Source organism: Marmota flaviventris, chromosome 1 (genome assembly GCF_047511675.1).
Source record: "Marmota flaviventris isolate mMarFla1 chromosome 1, mMarFla1.hap1, whole genome shotgun sequence".
NCBI classification, from domain to species: domain Eukaryota; kingdom Metazoa; phylum Chordata; class Mammalia; order Rodentia; family Sciuridae; genus Marmota; species Marmota flaviventris.
The window spans coordinates 48,060,765-48,085,087 of NC_092498.1; the positions used below are offsets into that span (position 1 = coordinate 48,060,765).

General features: G+C 35.2%; 1 long non-coding RNA gene across 1 annotated transcript in view; it reads right to left on the bottom strand.

The window, feature by feature from the left end:
• LOC139705905 (uncharacterized) overlaps positions 1–24,222 on the bottom strand; it is a 44,246-nt gene extending 20,024 nt beyond the window's left edge. Inside the window, exon 1 of the long non-coding RNA XR_011707653.1 lies at positions 23,942–24,222. This is a non-coding gene — a long non-coding RNA (uncharacterized lncRNA). The remainder of the gene's footprint in view (positions 1–23,941) is intronic.
• Between the last annotated feature and the right edge of the window lie 101 nt (positions 24,223–24,323).

Genomic DNA, 24,323 nt, shown 5'->3' on the forward strand with positions numbered 1-24,323 from the left:
TATGGCTTATTTGGAATTATCAGAAAGTAAAATCCAAGGAATCCAAGGAGAGAGAAGAACAGGATATAAGAGAAGGAAGAACTAATAGAGGATAAGTCTTGGCTAGTCTTAGTGCCACTTGTCCTAGGAAGTATATAAACTGCAGTTCCAGATACTCATTTGGTGGGTTGAGATGTGGGAAATTTATTGGTTACCGTCCTCTGGTGGTCAAAGATCTGTCCTACAGTGAGGAGTAACAGCTTAGAAATCCCAGGGTGCATGCTTAGGTGTGACCATGGAGCAGAAGCAGGAGTATGAAGTACACAGCACAGGAAGGAGGTAAGCATTGCATGGCATAGGCTAAGGGAAGAAGCATATTGTGTGATAAGTATGCAGAACACCCATCTGGTTGTGCCTAAGTGACATCAGTCAGAGTTCAGGCAGCTTGGAATAAGAAACAGGCAATTCCAGAGGGGCTATTGCAGTTTGTCAAAAGAATCTGGTACACAAGACTCTGAAGTATCTCTAACTTCTTGATAGTCAGTCCTGGCAGCTTTATTTCACAACGTCCAGCAAGATGTCGAGGTTACCAGTGTCCAAAATCCAGTGGATTGTGGTACAGAGCTAAAGCAAGACAGTCAAGTTGCACTGCTGTCCCATCGAGGTGAAATGTAACTTAGTTTGATGTTCTTGCTTACTGAAATATAGAAAAAATAATAACATCTTTCTTTTTCGGCCATAGTGGTGCACACCTGTAATCCCAGCGATGCAGGAGGCTGAGGCAGGAGGATTCCTAGTTCAAGGCCAGCCTCAGTAACTTGGTGAGGCCCTCAGAAATTTAGTGAGACCTCATCTCAAAAATAAAAAATAAAAATGGGTGGGTATGTGGCTCAGTAGCAAAGTCCTCCTGGGTGAAAGCCTTGATACCAAAAACAAAAAATTTATATGTCAATAGTTGTATATGCCACTGATGTAAATCACATCTCATATCAATCTTTGAAAAATATGTTCCTACTTGAAAATAAAAATTTCTTTATCTAAATGACAATGTGAAAAGAATCCAACCACTAAGCTTCTTGTTTCTCCATAGTTAATAATTATAGGACTATTACTATGTGTCAGATACCTTTCTAAGTAATAGTGATACAAAGTTGAAAAAATAAAAATTCCTTTCAATAGAGTTTACATTCTAGTGACTAAAGACTAAAATCCAAATAAAGAAGATATGTATGTCTGTATATCTATCCATCCACCTATTTATATAGAGAGGAGTACATGGATGGAGATGAGGTTGGGTTTGGGGATGCAATTTTAAATAGAGTAGTTAGAGAAAATCTTACTGAGAAGGATGTAAATTGATTGATATCCAAAGACTTGTAGGTGGGGAAGCAAGTCATGTAGTGAGATAGCTGGGAAAATAAGTCAACAAAAAGCCCTCAAGTGCATACCTGGTGTGTTAAGGAATGGTGTGTTAAGGAAGTAAAGATGCCTAATGGCTAAAGCAGAAGTAATTGACAACAGAAAGCCAGGTCATTGGGGACCCTCATGGACCATTGTATGGATTCCAGCTTTTCCTGTGAGTGAAGTGGTAAACCACTGGAGAGTTCTGAGAAGACTAGTCATTTGATTTACCTTTTAAAAGTATAACTCTGCCAGTCAGTAGAGAATGGGCTGCAGAAAGGAAGTAGGTAAAGGAAGCAGGGAGGCCAGTCAGCACACTATTATAAATAATGCAGAAATATGATGGCAGACCACAGTCACATCTTTCAATTTATAATAGTAACAATAATGTCTCTAAGATTCCTGAAATGTAGTGTCAGTTTGTTGAATTGGATAGTTAGGGGGGAAGAGATAAAGTCATTTCAACCTGACTTTTATTATCATTGTTCTAGAATGGAGATTCTCTCAGTTGCTCAATATATCTATTTCAACATTACATTAGGAACTGGGAAGATTATCATAGACTAAGTTCAGAGTAGCCCTGGATCAACTATGAGGCAGAATCTGATGAAGAATATGTAATCACATGAATCCTGTAAGTACCTACTTTAATTTATGGGTCATAGAATTCTCTGTACCTAATGATCAATAATTGATTGAAAGCAATATCCGATAGTATAAGAAATGGAAGTTGTATTTTACTTATGTGCAAATTATCTCTTTGAGAAGGATGGAGAGAAAATTGATGGCTTGGTCTTATAATGATACAAGATTTATTTTCAAGTGTACCAATCTCCCTTTCATGAAAGTGGATCCACATGTGCAAACTCACTCAGGTTTTGGAATCTAACATGGTGGTTCAAATCAAGTTCCTATTCTCCAGACCTCAAGTTTTTGGTTATAGAGAACAAAAAGGCATCATCCGCCTATTAACTTACAGGGACCTGATTAAGAGTCAGCCATCACTGATCGTTGTAGGTCACATCATTCAAATTCCCACACAGGCCCTGGTGAAGATTGAGGGAGCCAATCCCATTTGCCTCTGGTGGTTGGCTTAGGCAATTTTGGATCCTACCATCACCACTACAATAAAATATTTTATAAAAACTGTAGTATTTCTTTACCAGCATTCCTAACCTACAGAGGATATCTCCCTAGAGCATTTCTCAAAGTTACTGGGGCTCTCTCAAAATTAGTTTCCCCCAATCCTGGCAAAAGGACAATCTTCAGAGGCACTCAGCAGACACAATTAGGAGGAAGGTGAGATAAACCATTCCAGCTTTCCTATCTCCTTAAGCCCTAGATTCTTATCACCAAGGGATTTGGGGCACCTCAATTCATTAAAGGTAGGCCATTGTTACATATTTATTTGGTCAACCACTCAAACAGAGCTATTCCCGACTACCTGAGCCTGTAAGAATCTATACTTATTGGTATATGCCCCCACATAGATAAATACAGCCTGATTTTTTAAATATTTTTTATTTGTTCTTATTAGTTTTTCATGATAGTAGAATATATTTTGACATATTATACATATATGAAGTATGGCTTCTCATCTTTCTTGTTGTACATGATGTAGAATTACATTGCACATAGGATAGTAATATCCAATTAATTTCTACTATTGTTCCTATTCCCATTCCCCTCTTCCTTTCATTCCCCTTTATTTAATCCAAAGTACTTCTATTCTTTTCTATCCCCCCATTGTGAGTTAGCATCTGCCTATCAGAGAAAACATTCAGCCTTTGGGTTTTGGGAGATTGGCTTATTTCACTTAGCACAATATTCTTCAGTTCCATTCATTTACCAGCAAATGCAATAATTTCAATATTCTTTATGGCTAAGCAATATTCCATTGTGTATATATACCACATTTTCTTTATCCATTCATCTGTTGAAGGGCATCTATGTTGGTTTAACAGTTCAGCTATTGTGAATTGAGCTGTTATAAACATTGATGTGGCTGTGTCACTGTAGGATGCTGATTTTCAGTTCTTTGGGTATAGGCTGAGGAGTGGGATAACTGGTCAAATGGTAATTCCATTCCAAGTTTTCTGAGGAATCTCCATACTGCTTTCCATAATGGTTACACCACTTTGTAGTCCCACCAGCAATGTATGAGTTTGACCTAAAATTGTTTATCCTTTCTTAGCATTTTTCAATTCATTTCCTATTTCACTGTCCTCATTTTTGCTGATATAACTCTTCTTGAGTTTGTATTCGGCCTTGTCTGACTCACACTGGTATCTGACTCATGTAGGTTTTGAGGAAATCAGAAGAGGTGCTTGTGAGAGATGAATAGTACTTAGCTTCCCTTGAGAGGTAACTGTCTCAGGCAAGATCATTAAAGGATTTTCAAGTAAGGAATGATTAGTTTCACCTAACAGAAATGGAGATGTTGTTTTGTATGGCAAAAATAGCTCAGAAATATTCAGGGTTTTGGGGGTTTCTGAGTCATCTGAAAACTCCCATCTGATCCCATTCCTATTCTTCATTAATAAAATGTTCCCTTGTCACACCATAAAAAATTTTTTTTGAACACCTTGAACAAATAGTTTAAGAGCTTTGTACTCCCCCCCCTTCTCTTGCACAATCTTAAAGGCAAACATTTGATCTTGAATCCATCATGGATGTCACACTTGAGGCCAGCATAACCCTGATACTAAAATCAGATATGGAAAAGACTAAAAAACTACAGGCCAACATAGACACAAAAAGTCTTCAAAATATTAACAAATCATATACATCAGTATATACAAAGTATTACTATAGCATAACTGGTATTTATCCTGGAATACAAAGTTGATTTACTCATCAAAAATCAATCAGTGAAATTCGATACCTTATCAGAATAAAGAAAGAAAATAATATACAGTATCATAAGTTTTAGAAAAAGCACTTGACAAAATTCAATACCAAATCATTATTTTGAAAACAACTTTAAACAAACTAGAAATTGAAATAAATTTCCTCAATTGGATAAGTGGTATCTAAAAATAACCCTACAACTAACTTTGTATTTAATGATGAAATCATACACATTTTTCCCCAAGCTTAGAAATAAAGCAGAAGCATTTTTCTTATTTCTGATTCAGAACTCTCCTCAAGAAATTCTACCCAGTATGGTTGGGCACAACATAGAAAAGAAGTGAAATTGTATGTATTAAGTTTACTAGCCCTGCCTTAACACAGCCCATAGACTGGGTGGCTCACACATCCAAAATTCATTTTCTCACAGTTCTGAAATCTAGACATTCTGAAGTTATAACAGGATTGGTTCTTTCTGAAGGCTGTCTTCTCCTTGTATCTTCACATCATCTTCCCTCTGTCCATGCCTATGTCCAAATTTCCTTTTCTTCTTCTTCTTTTTCTTTGGTACCAGGGATTGAACTCAGGGGCACTTGACCGTTCAGCCATAACCCCAGCCCTACTTTTGTATTTTATTTAGAGACAGGGTCTCACTGAGTTGCTTAATGCCTTGCTTTTGCTGAGGCCTCTTTGTACTCATGATCCTCTTGCCTCATCCTCCCCAACTGCTAGGATTACAGGTGTGTGCCACTGCACCTGGCCAAATTTCCTTTTCTTAAAAAGACTGTCACTGGAGGAGGGTCTACTCTGACAGCCACATTTTAATTTGATCACCTCTAAACTGGGAATGGTGATGCATACCTTACAATCCCAGTGACTCAGGAGGATAGCAAGTTCAAGGCCAGCCTCAGCAACATAAGGAGGCCCTAACTAACTTAGCAAGACCTGTCTCAAAATAAAAGTAAAAAGGGCCAGGGATGCGACTCAGTGGTTAAGTGACCTGGAATTCAATCCCTGCTACCAACCAACCAACAAACAAACTTGATCACCTCTGTAAAGAGCCTGTCTTAAAATACAGTCACATTCAGAGGTACTGATATTAGGACTTCAACATATGAATTTAGAAGCTAATGACAGCCAATTTCAGTCAATGACATTGTCTGTTTCACAGGTGACATGATTATATACACAGCAAATCATAAGGAACTTGCAAAACCAAAACAACAAATCTAGTAAAAGTTGGTGAATTTAGCAAGGTGATGGGATATAAAGTTAATGCTTTCAAATTAATTATATTTCATATACTAGCATGAATAAAATTATGCTCCCGGATGATAAATGTACCATAAACAGAGACAGCACTCAGTACTGATTAGAGTAGAAGGTAAAAAGCTATAGAAATGGGAGAGAAGAGGGGTTGAAAGAGTAGATGGCATGATTGAGAAGCACTAGCTAATAGAGAATGCAGTATGAGAGAAATAGAAAAGAAATTAGAAACTATGATGGGGCACAAAAATTAATGCTCTAAATATAAAATGAAGAAGTCGCATACTTTTGACCACTTGGTGAAATGTTATAAAATGATGTTGGAAATATTTTACTTCAATTGCCTCCACAGTTGTAACATTATAGACATTATGTTGTAAATGTTGCTTGTTTTTTGACCTTTTAGAGTTATTTATAGATATTGCAAAAACTATTAGACTGTGGTTGTTAGGGTAGAATATAAGATTAACAAATATGACAAAGTAAAGTATAACTGCAAAAGGTAGAAAATTGAAGGGGAGGAGTGAAGGTAGAAAAAGTTAGGCACTTTATTTTTGCATATTCTAGGAGAGGAGTCAAGAGTTGGGGGTGGGGTCTCAAAATGATTAAGTTAGTGTTACAGTTGGAGATACAGTTATATATGTACACATATAATTAATGTTAAAATTTTAATCAGCTAAACAACAATTATATGTCAAACCCTGAAAAAAGAAAAGTGTAAGTAATCTATATTATCTTCTTTTGTATTTCATATATCTTATGAAAAATTAATAATTTAAGGAATTTATAAGCCTACAATTTTGACTTCTTAAGGCAAGTACTGGAGGAACTAAAACTAGAAATAATTACTTCCAGAGACCAGAAAGAAGGCAAGGATGAATAAGGCAAGTGTTACATAGTTACTACATGCACATATTATTCTAAAAGCTTGAAAATAAGCAACATATACATCCTTATGACTGTAATGTTACAACTGTGGGAGCAACTGAAAGAAAATATTTTCAACATCACTTATCCATTTTCTTTCTATCCATCATTGATCTATCATCTAAATCTATCTCATCTATTTTTATTTCTATATCTAAAATTTGGGGACAACTGACTGATCATTTAGAAAATAATTATTTTAGATAATGGTATTTTGTTTCACCATGATTTTAGTTGCTATAAACAATAACAACAATAATTATTTTTTATAAAGGGGATAAAAATGGTATTGAATATTTTAAAAATGGCCTATTTCAATTATTGAGATAGGCCTATTTCAGACTTTTTTGATGACTGTTTTATGTGGAGAAAGACTAAGAATGCATTTTATTTTTAAAACTGAGCATATGCTAATGTATAAAGAATACTTGTCTCTGAATTTCACTAAATCATCTGCAAAAGACCATATGCTTATAATAAGTAGGGTTGAGTTCAGCAGCTTCCCCAGATAAGGGTTATTAAATACTAGAATAAGCTACCAATAAAAGTATGATACACTAAACATCAGTATGAGGTGATATATTTTATTTTCCCAAAATTTAGACACTACTGGTACATTTTTTTTAAGGGAACAATGAATAAATCCCAGCTCCTCGGTTTATACCCCAAAACTCCATGCTACAGGGATACAGCTACATCAATGTTTATTAGCAGCACAATTCACAATAGCTAAACTGCAGAAGCAACCTAGATGCCCATCAATTGATGAATGGATAAAGAAAATGTGATATATATATATATATATATATACACACACACACACACACACACACAATGGAATACTATTCAGCATTAAAAGAGAATAAAATAATGGCATCTTCAGGTAAATGGATGGAGTTGGAGAATATAATGCTATAAGTTAACATAAGTTAACCAATCCCCACAAAACAAATGCTGAATGTCTTCTCTGATATAAGGATGCTGATTCATAATGGGGTTGGGGTGAGGGAGCATGGGAAGATTATACAGACTTTAGCTAGAGCAAAGGGGAGTGATGGGAAAGGAGGGGGCAAAGGGGTTGGAAAGATGGTGGAATGAGATGGATATCATTACCTTAAGTACATGTATGAAGACGTGAATGGTATGACTCTACTTTGTGTAAAACCAGAGCTATGAAAAATTGTGCTATATATGCATAATGAATTGTAATGCACTCTTCTTTCATATATAACAAATTAGAATAAAAAATATAAAAAAATAAAAATAATGAAAAAAAAGTTGCAGATGTCAGTGTTCAGGGGATGATGGTTCCTGTATCTGTGAAAACTCTTTTTTGAAATCTTTAATATATCTTTGCATAAAATGTGGAGTTGTTTTTTTTTCTTAAAAATACAGAATTGTTTTCTTTAGTTTTATTGTTTTTCTTCTATTTTATTTTTGTTTTAGGAGTTAAGATGTAGGAAAAAGAAAACAATAAAGGAAAAAAAGATAATATCAAGATAATATCATGTAAAAATTGGTTTATCACTGCCCTCTACTGTATGATTTTCTCAAACCAACACCATTTGGTTAAGGAAATTATAATATTATTGACAGACATGTAATGCTGACCTAAGAATGTTGTGTACTCTTCAACTTTTAACATCTTCCTAAATCTGAGCTTTTCAATTTTTTCAGCATTATTGACATTCTAGACCTGGTAGCTATCTGTTACAAGTGGCTAAGCGGTTTTTTTTTTTATTTGGGGGGGGGGGTATTTAGCAGCATCCCTGGCTGCCACCCACCAGCAGTCAATAGTACTCCCCGAAGTTGTGACCATTGAAAATTGCCAAATTTCCACTGGCGGCAAATCGCTCCTGATTGAGGACCACCACTCATACCTGTAATGGGTCTCATTATTAATCAAAGCTCTAGGCATCCAACAGTATTACCTAATGGATTCACTTAGAATCTATATCTGGATAACCAGAGAAGCAGTTGTGTGCCAGTTTAGTTCTAAAAACATGCTTCTTACATGGTGAGCCAGATGACAAAGCAACCCCAGGGATATGACACTGAGAGTGCTATTCCTCTTGGTATTATCCCCTCCAGCCATAATCGACATCACTGCAGTGCCAGTATGTGCAGAGGCTAACTTAACCTGCATCCAGAACACTCTTCTATCTTTAATTAGTTTCCAAACTTAAATTATTTCTGCTACTGCAGATGACCTTCATTTAACATTTTTCATACTATCCTATGTTCAGGATTTGATTTGGCAAGTAATTCTTTCCTCTCTGTGTTTTTGACCTCATTTCCTATTTGTGTATCTACTTCCCCCAGATCCTGATCTTTATGTGTCTGATCCAAGGTTGGTAATGGGACTCAGTAATGGGACTCAGAATCCCAAATGCTTCATTTGCTTAATGACCTGGCTTGGTATCTTGACATTTGGACACCATCTGGACCCAAATAGCAATATTAGCCCAGCATGAAAGCTTTTGAGAATAAAATTGACTATTATAAGAATAGTTGTGAGATATTTACCCAGCATTTTAGAACTTGGAAAAATCTGGGGGCACAGATAGAACATACTATATAGGATGCCAAATCATTGTGTGTATGTGTGTGTATAAACTATTTCTGATTATAAGATAATTTAAAACTTTGAAAAATATAGAAAATAGAAATAGGTAAAGAAAATATAATCACTTAAAATTGCACTATAATTCAGAAATAACAACTGCTAACTTTTTTTTTTTTTTTTTGTACGGGGAGAATAAAGTCCTCACACATGCTAGGAAAGGTCCTACACTGAGCTATATCTCTTGCCCCATTGCCAATTTTTTTAAAATGGATATTTACATCTAAATATATTTAGATGAGCATATCTATCCACACATGCTTTTTCAAATGTGCTATCATATTCCACACAGCATTTTGTAATCCATTTTTATACATCATCATGTATCTAGGAGTGGTATCTAAAATAAATACTAAGCCATACAGCAGAGGCTGGCCTCACTGAAGCAAAATCCTGGGAGGCCATGTGTTAACTCTCTAGTAGCTACATAATGAGGGAGACCAGAGAATCTCATAGGAAGTGCCAGGGTGGTATGGGACAATGTGAAAAGCTGCTACGTATCAATAAATAGAAGCAGCTCACTATTTTAACAGTTGGTTACAGCTATTTAGTGTAAATCATCCGATAAGTGGCCTTGTGTGCAATGGATTTTATTTTTATTTTTTAATTAATTTTTTCTTTTGGTACCGGCGATTGAACCCAGGGCCACTTAACCATAGAGCCACACATCCAGCCTTTTTTATATTTTATTTAGAGACAGGGTCTATCTGAGTTGCTTAGGGTCTTGCTAAGTTGGTGAGGCTGGTTTGAACTCACAATCATCCTGCTTCTGCCTCCTGAGCCACTGGGATTACAGAAGTACTTCACCATCCCTGGCTGCATACACACTTAACGTCATGTGCCCCATAACAACATTTTGCTCAATGATAGATAGGACTGTTGGACCTGAAGATTACAATAAAGGTGAAAAATTCTTACCTAGTATTTTTTCTATACCCTTTCTATGTTCAGATATGTTTAGACACACATATACCACTGTGTATACATTATTCCATACATTATTCATTCAGTAACATGTTGTACAGGTTTGTAGTCCAGGAGCAATAAGCTTTGCTATATGAAATATATTATTGCATAAAAAGTTAGCAATAGTTATTTCTGAATGATAGTGGAATTTTAAGTGATTGCATTTTTGTAAGTGTACTGTATGATGTGCACACAATGAGGACATCACCTAGTGATGCACTTCTCAGAAGGTATTCTGTGATTAATCAAACCACGATTGTAGAAGGTGATCAAAAACATGACATTTAATGACTACAAAGTATTTGAACCTGTGGCTATTTTATCTACATTTTTATCTTGTCTTCACTTTATACTTTTGTTGAATTGATATGTTCATTATTCATCAAAGAAATCATTATATCTCAATTGCATGTATGTCAATTCTACTTGAAGAATCATCTGGTCCTTTCCTCAAAATTTGACATATTATAGCACCTACCACATTATGTTTAAATTATTTCTGTAACCATCTGTTTCCTTTAATGAGCTGTACATACATTCTGTAAGAATTGTGCCTTGGTTAAGTATTGTATTAGCAGTATTTGCTGTTCAACAAATATTTACTGAAATAAGTTGTAGTAATACTTTCTTGTATTCCCTAGATTGATATTTAGAACTTCAAAGGATTTTTAAGAACATAGTGCATCATGAATTACCATATTACTTTCATTTTCCCTCTGCCTACCCTTTTAGGCAAGCTAATTAAAAAATACTATGAAGGAGCTGACCTACTCCTGTATTTGAGAATTCTTCAAAGCCTTCTATTTAGAAAATTCTTCTCAGCATTCCAGTCCGTTTACTTGGATGACCACTAGAATATTATTTTCTTCATAGAGCTTAAGTAGTTAACAATCATGACAATTTCATGTTGCCCTCACTAGTCTGAACTTGAAAACTTAAGAACTTGTGCTTAATGCTCATGCATGCATTTATTTAATAATTCATCACATTTTTATTGAAGTCATATTACCTGCCAGATCTGTGGATCAACAGATGAATAAAACATGATCTCTGCCCTTGAGAAATTTTGAATTAGTTGGGGAGGCAGGCCCTCTACTACAATGTAGTAAGTCTCATAAGATATTTATGGGCAGAGTGTAAAAAGCACAGCATTGTCATAGTTTCACACTCCATTTCCTCAAAGATAAGAATATCTTAACCAACTTTAGGAAAACACTTCTGGACCTACTAGGAAAATAAAGACTCCTAAGGCTCTAATGATTTAGATTCATTAAAAACAGGGTGAAAATAAAAATAAGAAAACAGCTTGAATTTTCCAGACATCACTTCATGTCAATACCATAGCACACCTGTACAATAAATGAGAAAAGGAAAAGTAGAGTCCTTGGAGGGTTTCCAGCAGGTTTGAACATCTTCCCAGTTACTCAAATGTTTTCATATTGCACCACAAAGAGAAGATGCTTGCTTCTTTATTTTTACATCATCAGTCTCACAAAAAGGTATGATAGAGAGAGCCTAAGGCTTTCAAAATCAAATAGAGAAATAGACAAGGATGCCATTGTGTATACATAAATTTACATCTGCCTTCCCTGATAAGCATTTAAATAAATGTACCTAGACTATATGGCACCTGGAGCAGAAAACTTACCTAATATACTTCTCCTGGTATTCAAAAAATTATTTTCAAAAATAAGCACGAAAGATGGTGGAATAGAGGAGGTTGCATTCCTGGCTGCTCCATGGCATGAAACCAAGAAAACAGACAGGCAGCTTCTCCACAAGGCGGGTGAACAAAACAAACAAACAAACAAAAGGCAGGGGCAGGGGACTTTACTGGAATTTAGAATTGGACATTCAAAGTAGACCAAGGACACAGGAGGTTAGATATAATAAAATAAGTCATATAATAAAATAAGAAAAATCCCCAGTGACACAGCCACTGCAGTGGCAGGGCCAAAAGCACCAGCCAGAGTGGTCCTTCCTTGAACACAGTAGAGGGATAAGGGAAGTAAAGGAACCTGAAATTTGGGAGGCCTGAGGCATGTCAGGTACAGAATGTCTAGAGACCAAGGACATCGCCCAACAAACCTGAAAGACATTCAGCACAATATCCATGGGTAGGGAAAGAAGCCATCTCTCCAGGTGGGATGCTAAGGACAAAGGAAGAAACCATTTTGCAGCCGTGGCATGGGGGCTGGCAGCTGAGGAAGCTGATTCCTGGCAAACCTGAGTTTGGCCCAAAATATAGGCCCAATAAACACATTGCACAACATAGAATGTGCTTATGTGACAAGGAAAAAAATCAAATGTGGAGAGACGTTTACACAGGAGACAACTGGTCACCCAGCTCTACCCCTCACCCTCCAATCTGACTACTTGCAAAACCTACTGGGAGAGATGCATCTGGCTGGGAACTCAGAAAGGCAGGGGCAGGAGAAATTGTTTGGAGGTTGAACCTGAGATCAGAAAATATGGGGTCTGCAGGTGAATTGGCTTCCCCACCACATGAGTGGAACCCAGGGGAGATCCCTGGGGTAAAGTCTTCCAGCATGGACCAGCAAGTACTGGGCACTGGAAGTGCACTTATTTAAAATCTCCAGACCAACTGGCATTCATGGAAGAGCCTGTAGCTCACCTAAACCCTGTCTCCAGGAATTCCATTTATGGGAATACCTCTCTCACTCCAGCAATCTGAGGGTGGAGCATCACACTCCAGACTACCCCACATAGAACTGCTGAGAAGAGGAGCTGAGGATATTTTGAACTCTAATGGAAAGAATTCTTTAAGTTTCATCAAGATTTTTTTTTCTTTCTTTCTTCTTTTATTTTTTTCCCTTTGTTTAATTGTGAGCTTGGTGGTACATGGACATTTTTACATTTTCATATTTGTTTTTTTCTCATTTCTAGCATTTGTGAGGCCAGTTATTTTTCATGGATTAGTTTTTTTTTTTTTTTTTTTTTTTTGAACTAGGATGTTTGATTAGTATATTTTAGTTTTGTTTTGTATTCTTTTATTTTTAATTTTTTTAAAATTTTTATAAATACACATATGTATATATTTCTTTCTCCTGTTTCCCTTGCTTCTCTTTTCTTTTGCTAAGAGCCAATCTCTATTATTCTTTTTCACTCTTCCTTTAAAAATCTTTTACTTCTATCTTCTCTTTTGATCTCCCTCATAATCATCACATCCTATATCACTTCTGTTCTCTCCCTATCTACCATTTGAAATTGTAAACCCTTTGTAAACTTGCTGTTTTTATTATAAGAAAAACTGATCATATCACTTCTGTTTACTGTGATAATTAATATTATAGATGTCACAGTAGGAACTATTTGGCTCACTACTGTATATTGCTTGCATTGGTGGTTGTTATTTTTTGTCTCTCCCTAAATAGTGAGGTACTGGAAACCTTCAGGGACACAATAAGTCCACAGGTTAGAAACTCTGCTACCTCAGATCTATACTGTTAGATGGATAGAGACACAAACATGAAAAAGCAAGGAAATGAATTGTCCCAAGTAAACAAGATACTCTAATAACAGAATCCATCAACACCACAGGGGAAGAAATGTCAGAGAAGGAGTTTAGAATGTACATAGTTAAAGTGATCTGCAAAGTAAAGGATGGTATAAGGAATGAAATTAGAAAACACAGGAAGTGAAAGATCATGTCAAAATACAGGAAGTGAAAGATCAGGTCAGAAGCAGATATTCTGAAAAAAAAACTAAGCAGAAATATTTTAAATGAAGGAAACAATAAAACAAATTAAAAATTTAACAGAAATTATCATTAACAAACCAGACCACTTGGAAGATAGAATCTCAGGCAATGATGACAAAATACATAATCTAGAAAACAGAGTTGACCATGGAAATAGGATTTTAAGAAATAATGATGAGAACTTCTAAGAATTATGGGATAACATGAAAAGACCAAATTTAAGATTTAGCAGGATACATGAAGTCACAGAGACACAAGCCAAAGGAATGTATAATCTTTTCAATGAAATAATATCAGAAAATTTCCCAAACCTAAAGGATGAAATGACAAACCAAATACAAGACACTTCAGGATCCCAAATATACAAAATTACAACAAATCCACATCAAGGCACATTGTAATGAAAATGCCCAGTATACAGAATAAGGATAGAATTTTAAAGGCTGTGAGAGAAAAATATTAGATTACATATAAGGGGAAACCAATTTGGATCTCAGCTAATTTCTCAACCCACACCCTCAAAGATAGGAAATTCTGAAAAAACGTATACCAAGCTCTGAAAAAAATGGATGCTAACCAATAATCCTATATACAGAAAAATTAAACTTCAGATTTGAAGATGAAATAAAAACCTTCTATATAAAACAAAAGTTAAGATAATTCACTACTAGAAAGCCTGCACTGCAGATATATTCAACAAACTAATCCATGGAGATTAAAAAAAAAAGTGAAAACCAGTTTTTATTTGGAGGATCTATCTAGTGATGAGAGAGTTTTGTTAAAGTTACCCAGTATTATTCTGTTGTGGTCTGTTTGATTCTTGAAATTGAGAAGGGTTTGTTTGATGTATGTAGATGCTCCATTGTTTGGGACATAAATACTTCTGATCGTTATGTCTTGTTGATGTATTGATGAGTTTAGGCCATTAACATTCAGGGTTATTGTTGAGATATGATTTGTATTTCCACTCAGTTTGGTTTATTTCTAGTTTTTAATTTGAATTAGTTTCTCCTTTGATGGACTATTCCTTTAGTGTGGTTCCTCTGTTTGCTGAATGTTAATGGCCTAAACTCATCAATCAAAAGTCATACACTGGAAGATTGTATTAAAAACAAGACCCAACAATACTTTGTCTTCAAGAGACTCACCTCATAGGCAAAGACATCCACAGACTGAAGGTGAAAGGATGGAAATAAAGTATCACTTACATGGATTGCATAAACATGCAGGGGTTCCTCCTATCCTCATATCAGATAAAGTGGACTTCAAGACAAAGTTAATCAGAAGGGACATTATAAGGTAATTATACATCAACAGGACATAATAATCAGAAGTATTTATGTCCCAAACAATGGAGCATCTACATACATCAAACAAACCCTCTTAATTTCAAGAATCAAACAGACCACAACAGAATAATACTGGGTAACTTTAACAAAACTCTCTCATCACTAGATAGATCCTCCAAATAAAAACTAAAATAAGTAACTGAAGTCGGACACAGTGGTGCATGTCCATAATCCCAGTGACTCAAGAGGCTGAAGCAGGAGGATTGAGAATTCAAAGCCAACCTCAGCAAAAGTAAGGTGATAAGCAACTCCATGAGACCCTGTCTCTAAATAAAACACAAAATAGGGCTGGGGGTGTAGCTCAGTGGTCATGTGCCCCTGAGTTCAATTCCCAGTACCAAAAAAAAAAAAAAAAAAAAAAGAAACAAACAAACAAATAAACTTTATAACTAAATAATACAATCAATAATTTAGACTCAATAGACATATATAGAATATTTCAATCATCAATGAGAGAATATACTTTCTTCTCAGCAGCACACAGATCTTCTCTAAAATAGATCATATCTTATGCTACAAAGAAACTCTTATTAGCAAATACAAAACATAGAGATAACACCCTGCATTCTATTAAATCATAATGAAATGAAATTAGAAATTAACAATAAAATAAACAGTAGAAACTACTCTAACATTCAGAGACCAAATAATACACTATTGAGTGATGAATGAATAGCAGAAGGGATGAAATTAAAAAAAAATAATTACAGGTAAATGAGAACAGTGATAAAACATTTAAAAATCTCTGGGACAATATGAAGGCAGTGCTAAGAGGAAAGTTCACTACATTGAGCTCATTCATTACAAGAATAGAAAGTCTACAACAACAAAAAAATGACCTATCATTACATCTCAAAACCTTAGTAAAAGAACAAATCAACACCAAAGGCAGTAGAAGAGAGGAAATAATTAAAATCAGGAAGGAATGAAATTGAAACAATTAAAAAAAATAGATGAAACAAAAAGTTGGCTCTTTGAAAAAAAAATTTGATAAACCCTTAGCTATACTGACAAAGAAAAAGAAAGAAAATTCTAATTATTAAAATTCATGATGAAAAAGGAAATATCACAACTGGGCACTATTGAAATACAGATGATAATCAGAAACTATTTTGAAAATCTATACTCCAATAAAATAGAAAATCTTGAAGACATCAAGAAATTTCTAGAGACATATGACCTATCCAAACTGAATCAGGAGGACAGACACAATTTTAAACAGATCAATCTCAAGCAATGAAATAGAAGAAGCCATCAAAAGCCTGCCAACTAGGACCAGAGGGATTCTCAGCCAAATTCTACAAGATCTTCAAAGAATTGACACCAATACTCCTCAAATTATTCCGTGAAATAGAAAAGGAAGGAACCCTTCCAAACTCATTCTATGAGTTCACCCTAATAACCAAAACCAAACAAAGACATATCAAGGAAAGAAAACTTCAGACCAATATTTATGATGACCATAGATACAAAAATTCTCAATAAAATTCTGGCAAATCACATTCAAAAACATATTAAAAAGACAGTGCACCATGATCAAGTGGGGATATAAGGTTGGTTCAACATATGGAAATCAATAAACATAACTTATCATTATCAACAGACTTAAAGACAAGAATCACATAATCATTTCAATAGACATAGAAAAAGCATTTGACAAAATACAGCACTCCTTCATTGTTCAAAACATTAGAAAAACTAGGGAGAGTAGTTGGAGAAAAATTGAAAGTATTCCCTCTGAGAACTGGAACAAGGATGCCCTCTTTCACCACTTCTATTGAACATCATCCTTGAAACTCTATCCAGAGCAACTAGACAGAAGAAAGAAATTAAAGGGATAGGAATAGAAAAACTAGAACCCAAACTATCACTATTTGCATGATTCTATATTTAGAGGATCCAAAAATTCCACTAGAAAACTTCTAGAACTAATAAATGAATCCGGCAAAGTAGCAGGATATAAAATTAACACCCATAAATCAAATGCATTCCTATCCATCAATGATGAATCCACTGAAAGACAAATTAGGAAAACAACCTCATTCACAATAGCCTTAAAAATATTAAAATATTTGGGAATAAATCTAATAAAAGAAGTGAAAGACCTCTACAATGAAAACTACAGAACACTAAAAATGAAAGTGAAGAAGACCTTAGAAAATGGAAAGATCTTCCATGCTCTTGGATAGGCAGAATTAACATTGTCAAAATAGCCATACTACCAAAAGCATTGCACAGACTTAATGCAATTATTAACACCATGTGCTGATGGTTATGGGCTTATGAACCTGACAGATTCAGGTTTGAATCCTGTTTCTATTATTTACTCATGTGACTTCATATGAGTAAATAATAGAAACAGTTTGAATCCTGTTTCTATTATTCACTCATGTGACTTCAGTCTAGTTGCCCAAAGTCTCTAAGATTGTTCTTTGATCCATGAAATGAGAGTATTATATTAAAATCCCAATGACATTCTTCATAGAAATAGAAAAAGCAGTCATAAAATTCATTAAGAACAATAAGAGACCCAGAATAGCCAAAGCAATCCTTAGCAAGAAAAGTGAAGCAGTAGGCATCACAATTCTAGACCTTAAATTATAATAAAAAGCCACAGTAAAAATGGCATGGTATTGGCACCAACACAGATATGTAGACAAATGGTACAGAACACAGAGATAAACCCACATAAAAACAGTTATCTCATACTAGACAAAGGTAACACAAACATATATCAGAGAGAATACAGACTCTTCAACAAATGGTGCTGAGAAAACTGGAAGTCCATATGGAGTAGATTGAAATTGAACCCCTATCTTTCACCCTGCACAAAACTCACTCAAAGAGGATCAAGAACTTAGGTGCTAGAACAGAAACCCTCCACCTAAAAGAAGAAAAAGTAGGTCGAAATATCCATCATGTCAGCTTAGAAACTGACTTCCTTAAAAAAATACCTAAAGCACAAGAATTAAAACAAAAAATCAATTAATGGGATGGAATCAAACTAAAAAGTTTCACAGTAAAGGAAACAATTACGTGAAGACAGAGCCTACAGAATGGGAGAAAAATCTTTACTATACACACCTCAGATAGGGCATTAATCTCCAGAATATATAAAGAACTCAAAAAACTTAACACCAAAAATACAAATTACCCAATCTATAAATGATCTAAGGAACTGAACAGACACTTCACAGAAGAAGAAATACAATAAATCAACAAATATTTGAAAACATGTTCAACATCTCTAGCAATTAGAGAAATGCAAATTAAAACTACAGAGATTCCATCTCACTCCAATCAGAATAGCAATTATCAAGACTACAAGCAGCAATAAGTGTTGGCAAGAATGTAGGAAAAAAGGTGCACTTATATATTGCTGGTGGGATTGCAGATTGATGCATCCACTATGGAAAGCAGTATGGAGATTTCTAAGAAAACTTGGAATGGAACAATTTGACTCAGTTATCCCACTTCTAGGTTTATACCCAAAGGACTTAAAATCAGCATACTACATTGACAACAGCCACATCAATGTTTATAGCAGCTCAATTCACAATAGCCAAACTATGAAACCAACTTAGATGTCCTTCAACAGATGAAAGGATAAAGAAATTGTATATATACAAATGGAATATTACTCAGGCTTAAGGAAGAATGAAATCATGGCATTTGCTGTAAATGAATGGAACTGAGATCATGCTAAGAGAAATAAGCAAGTCCCAAAGAACCAAAGGCCAAATGTTTTCTTTCATATGCAGATGATAATTCACAATAGGGGCATAGGGGCAAGGGAAAGAATAGAAGTACTTTGGATTAGACCAAGGGGAGTGAAGAGAGGGGAGAGGGTGTTGGGGGTAGGAATGATAGTAGAAAAAATTGGACATTATCATCCTCTGAACACATATGATTAAATAATCTTTGTAACTCTATATCACGTACAACCAGTAGAATGAGAATACTCCATTTATGCATGATTTGTCAAAATGCATTCTACTACCAGGTATGGCTAATTAGAACAAATAAAAAAAATTTAAAATGAGCATGCAATTAGTCAGTGATATGTTCTTAGCATGCTTGAGGCCTTGGGTTCAATCCTCAGGACCAAAAAACAAAAATAAAATCATGGAATTAAATGAATAATGATAAACAGAAAAGAAATTCAGTTGAAGTTTTCTTTTTCTTAATTAATTTATGAACTGTGAAGAAAATGAGAAAAGGAATGAATTTATCTTTTGAATTACACTCAGGCATTTTTTGTAATTTAATTTTTAACTGACACATAATCATTGTATATATTTACGGAGTACAGTATAATAATTCAATAATATAAAACAAGTAATGATCCAGTCAGGGTAATTAGAATTTGTATTGAGATCCTTTGTCCCCTCTTCTAGTTATTTTGAGATATATAATATATTGTTGTAAACCAGCTACTTACTGTGCTGCCTTTCTAGAACAAAGAACTTATTTCTTGTGTTTTGTGTACATTATCTAACCTTACTAGTCCCCATCCTCCCACCTACAATTTGTGAGGCACTGGGTTTGAGGCACTGGGTTTGATCCCCAGCACCACATTAGGAAAGACTAAATAAACAAAATAAAGGTAACATATTTAAAAAATAAGATATAAATAAAACTTCTATGTGACCAAATAGTTATGGTTGAAATATCTAAGAGGTCAAAAAGTCTGTTCTACTTTGTACTGCTATGAGATCAACTTTTTAGCTTCCACCAAGTGAAAACAAACATTTCTTTTTTTTTTTTTTTTTTAGCAGAAAAACACTTGTCTGTTATACTAATGGATAACTAAATTAAAATGTTATAGCAATTAAATAACAATTAAGCAAGAATAATGACTTTAAAATGTTTCAATTTTCATATTATTAAATTCAGTAATTACTCAAATACAAACTAAATTGTACATATAAATAATAAAAATATTATACCTAACAGCTTGGTTTCACTGCTTTAAATATAAAATATAAGAACTGGGGTTGTGGCTCAGTGGTAGAGCACTTGCCTAGCACTCTTGAGGCACTGGGTTTGATCCCCAGCACCACATTAGGAAAAACTAAATAACAAAATAAAGGTAAAATATTAAAAATAAAATAAGATATAAATAAAACTTCTATGTGACCAAATAGTTATGGTTGAAATATCTAAGTGATCAAATAGTTATGGGTGAAATATGACTTTGTCTATATAATCTCTGTGCTTTTGATTTTTATTTCTAATCTACCATTTCACAGGAACATGTAGTTCCACAGTTAATAAAATCCAGCCAAAATTGCAATGATTGTTCAGAACTTAGACCAGCAAAATATTTTTTTTTCCAGAAGATATTTCTCACTGACATTTAGAATTGCTGGCACATGGTGGTAATAAAAAGCAGACTGTGGTGGCGTCTCCCAGCAGCTCAGGAGGCTGAGACAGGAGGATCTCGAGTTCAAAGTCAGACTCAGCCTCAGCAACTCAGTGAGACCCAGTCTCTAAATAAAAAACAAAATAGGGCTGGGGACGTGGCTGAGTGCCCCTGGCTTCAATCCCTCATACCAAAAAAAGAAAAAGAAAAAGCAGACTGTAAAAGTCAACTTTACTATTGTTTTTAAATACTGTACAGACCATGCAGTTTCCTTAGTTGCCTACTCTGTAATGACTGCTTCCACTGCAGTACCCTTGGTCACTGAAGAGACCATTTATTTACCTCTTGATACTGTCAGGTCTACAAGTATTTTTCATGATTACATTTATATGCTCGACACTGTGCTAGGTACTTTTAAACATCACTTCCTTTGACCTTGCTACAATCCTAGACTGTAAATACCTCTCCTTACTCTCATTTCATGGATCGAAGAACAATCTTTGGGACTTTGGGCAACTAGGCTCAGGTCATACAAATAAATAATAGAAACAGAATTCAAACTCATGTCTGTCAGGTTCATAAGCCCATAACCATCTAACACTCTCCCCATTTATTCATGTGACAAATAAGATTGAGTACCTTCTGCAAGCTGGTAATAGAATAGTACATAAGAAACAATTCCTGTCAGCAGAGGGTTCTGGGATTACTCAATCACTCCACTTTTCCCAGAGTCAGTCTTTCTCCTATTTCTGTCACCACAGTTTTACTTATTTCAAAACTTTATCTTAGATCATGTACTCTTTTGAATCTCCATTCTTCTCTGTCCATTTTTGGCCCTTGAACTTCCAAACTGTGAGCTAAGTAAATTTTCTCTTTTATAAAGTTAATTGCCTCATGTATTTCATTATGGTACAGCAAAGCTGAGTATTATACCAGGCCAGACCAATTTTTACTATTTTGGTAAAAGGTCTTGACACTTTGTGAGGAGTCTGAATTTTGGAGTCCATACTCATGTGTGTTGCAGGTTGGGGTCCACATTCATCTTGACTGCTTTTTCATCCATGCTTTCAGGTGGATGAATGGCAAGCTTTCTATTATTTTCCAGGTAGTTTCACAGAAGGAGCAGCCCATTATAATTACTCCTTTAGGCACAGGCACTGAGGCTTGAAATAATTTCACTCTGGACAATCAGGATCCCAATATGTTCAGGCTGGGGATGTAACTCCGCAGCAGAGTATGTGCTTATCCTGGGCAAGGCTCTGGGTCTAGTTCCCAGCATTGAAGAAAAAAAAAAGAAAACAAAAGCAAGACACAATCCCCAAGAGGTAAGGCCTATAAACCCTCAAGTTCTTTCAGATGTTCACTGTTCATCTTTGAGTTTATTCTTCATTTCTCCAGTTCTTCCAATGAGGCACTACTTCCTAAAGTTTTCACCACCTTCCAATAATCTGTTAGCTTGTGAATTCACCAGTGGATTAATCCACTGATGAGTTTATAGCCCTCCTTATCCAATCACCTCACCAAAGACATTGCCTCTGCATTGGGGATGAAGCCTTCAACACACAAACTTTTGGGGGATATTTCAGACCCAAACAATAACAGCAAGGGATAAAATATAGCTTCTCTAGTGCTCTCAGCAGCAGAAGTTTGTGGTCCATTGAGTTCAATTAATGTCATTATGCCACAATGTCATGCATCGCCATCTCTCTTCATTTCCCATTTTGAATCCCAAGATGGTGCATGTGATAGGCCCAGTTTTGGGCTACTGCTGCTAAATTAATAAGCTATGATCAGGGAGAAAAGGAATATAATACAGAGACAGTTCCTCCTGCATGTGAGAGGCACTACCTAGAATGTGGTATTGGCTCTAAATAGGCAGCCACTCCCAGATTTAGGAACTGTATGACCTAATGATGCAAGAAGCTATCAGATGCATATACAAACATGATTTTCTGCAGCTGATAGATGTTCCAGCACTAGGAATTATGTTCTTTAACCAAAATATACAATGTATAAATTTTGTTTTTAGTTTTTCTGGAAGGTATGTGTACACTGAATAGGAATCATTTATTATCTCATTTTCCTTAATATGGAACACACTCTAAAGAAGCTCAGTTTACACTGTAATAGACTTCTATTTCTGACAGCAAGCCATATTAGCTGCTCTGAATGAGCCACCTGCTGAAAACAACTAAAAATTCTGAGTTAAAAAAAAAATCTAACACATTGATGAACTGGTAGGGAATGAAGAAATCCTCCCAGGGACTTTAAAAGAAGGAAGAAAAATGAGCATATTCTGAGAAAGTGAGGGAGAAAGTGGGCTTTGGTTTAGAGATTATCAAATTCTAGATACCTAGAGCTTCTGCTTTGATAGTTGTGCAGCATGCCAGAGTGAGAAAATAAAGACATGGTATGTGTACACTGTTTAAAAGAAAGAGTAAAAAAAAGGAGACAAAAATTTGGGCCCCTCAAAGCTGTACTCCCTGTGTAAGGGTTAATGAGAAATAAACCTCATGCACTGAAGAGGTCAGTAAGGAAACATGCATTAGACTTGGAGACCTATAAAGGAAGAAAAAAAAATCTCCTGAGAAGCTATGAGACATTTGATTTAGAGGCTCAAATTCAATCTATCTGTGCAATACAAAAAAACCTCCACTGCAGAATTTAAACTGATCCTCTGGTTGAAGATGTTCCCAAGCAACTTGCAGAAGCGAATTCTAATGATCTCTAGGACTCAATTTTAACTCCAGCTTCAGAGAATCCCCATTTTTATAAACCCATAAACATGAATTCAGAATTGAGAATCAAGTGTCTGTTTTTGATGTAGAGCACAAAAAGATGCACAAAATTTTCGGTACTGGATTTAACAGCAACAGAATATAGACTAAATATGCTTAATGTGTGTAAGAAATAAAAGCTCTGAAAGAGAAAAAAAATGAAGCTGCAAAACTAAGAAGCACTTGATGGAACATATAAAAGAAACATTAAGAGAAATGGAGGATAAACTAAGAATGTCTTAAGAACGTTTTATAGATGTTCTAAGGGATAATTTTCCCAAAAAAGGAAGACAGTTAAGAAGAGTGGAAAATACCAATACGTGACATTTATTAAGTGCAAGAAATTTCAAGAAAAAAATCTTTTAAAAGACGGAACAGTGAAAAACTAAATATATAACTGGTGACTCTTTGCCAGTTGTCAAAAAGTAGAAAGAGAATGCTTGAAATTACAGACCTCTAATACAGACTATAATAATCTGAAGTTATTAGTAGTTCAGCCCATGATATATTAACTATACATTACTATGGTTGATCATTTTTTTTATTTTTGTAAGTGCAGGTTTTATATATATATATAGATAGATAGATAGATAGATAGATAGATATAGATAGATAGATATAGATATAGATAGATCAACCAACAAGAGGCAACGCAAAACAGAATACATAAATGGTTATTGAGGACTACTTGTACATCTTTTAAGATGGGAAACTCACATTCAAGCCGCAGTCTCAGGACAAACTACCTTAAAGCTGCAGGGAAACCAAACAGATATCCCGTTTCTAAAGAGAGTGCATCCTGAGGCTAAGTTCCAGCAGAGAGTTCTGTTTTAAACAATCCGAATTGGCCGAACTTTGCTGATTATTCCAGCGTTTAGAATCTTTACTATTTGCTAAGCACTACCTGATACCCATGACTCACAAACGCCGGGACATGGAGTCACAGCAAAGAACAGGTGAAAAGTTATTCCTAGTTGTGTCATGCAGTCGCATACAACTCCCGTCGTTCTCAGTGCAAGAAATCAACAAATAAACAGAGGCACCGCATTTCACCTTCGGCTGCGCCTGGTTCGCAATGGCGCCTGGTCTCTGTAGTCGG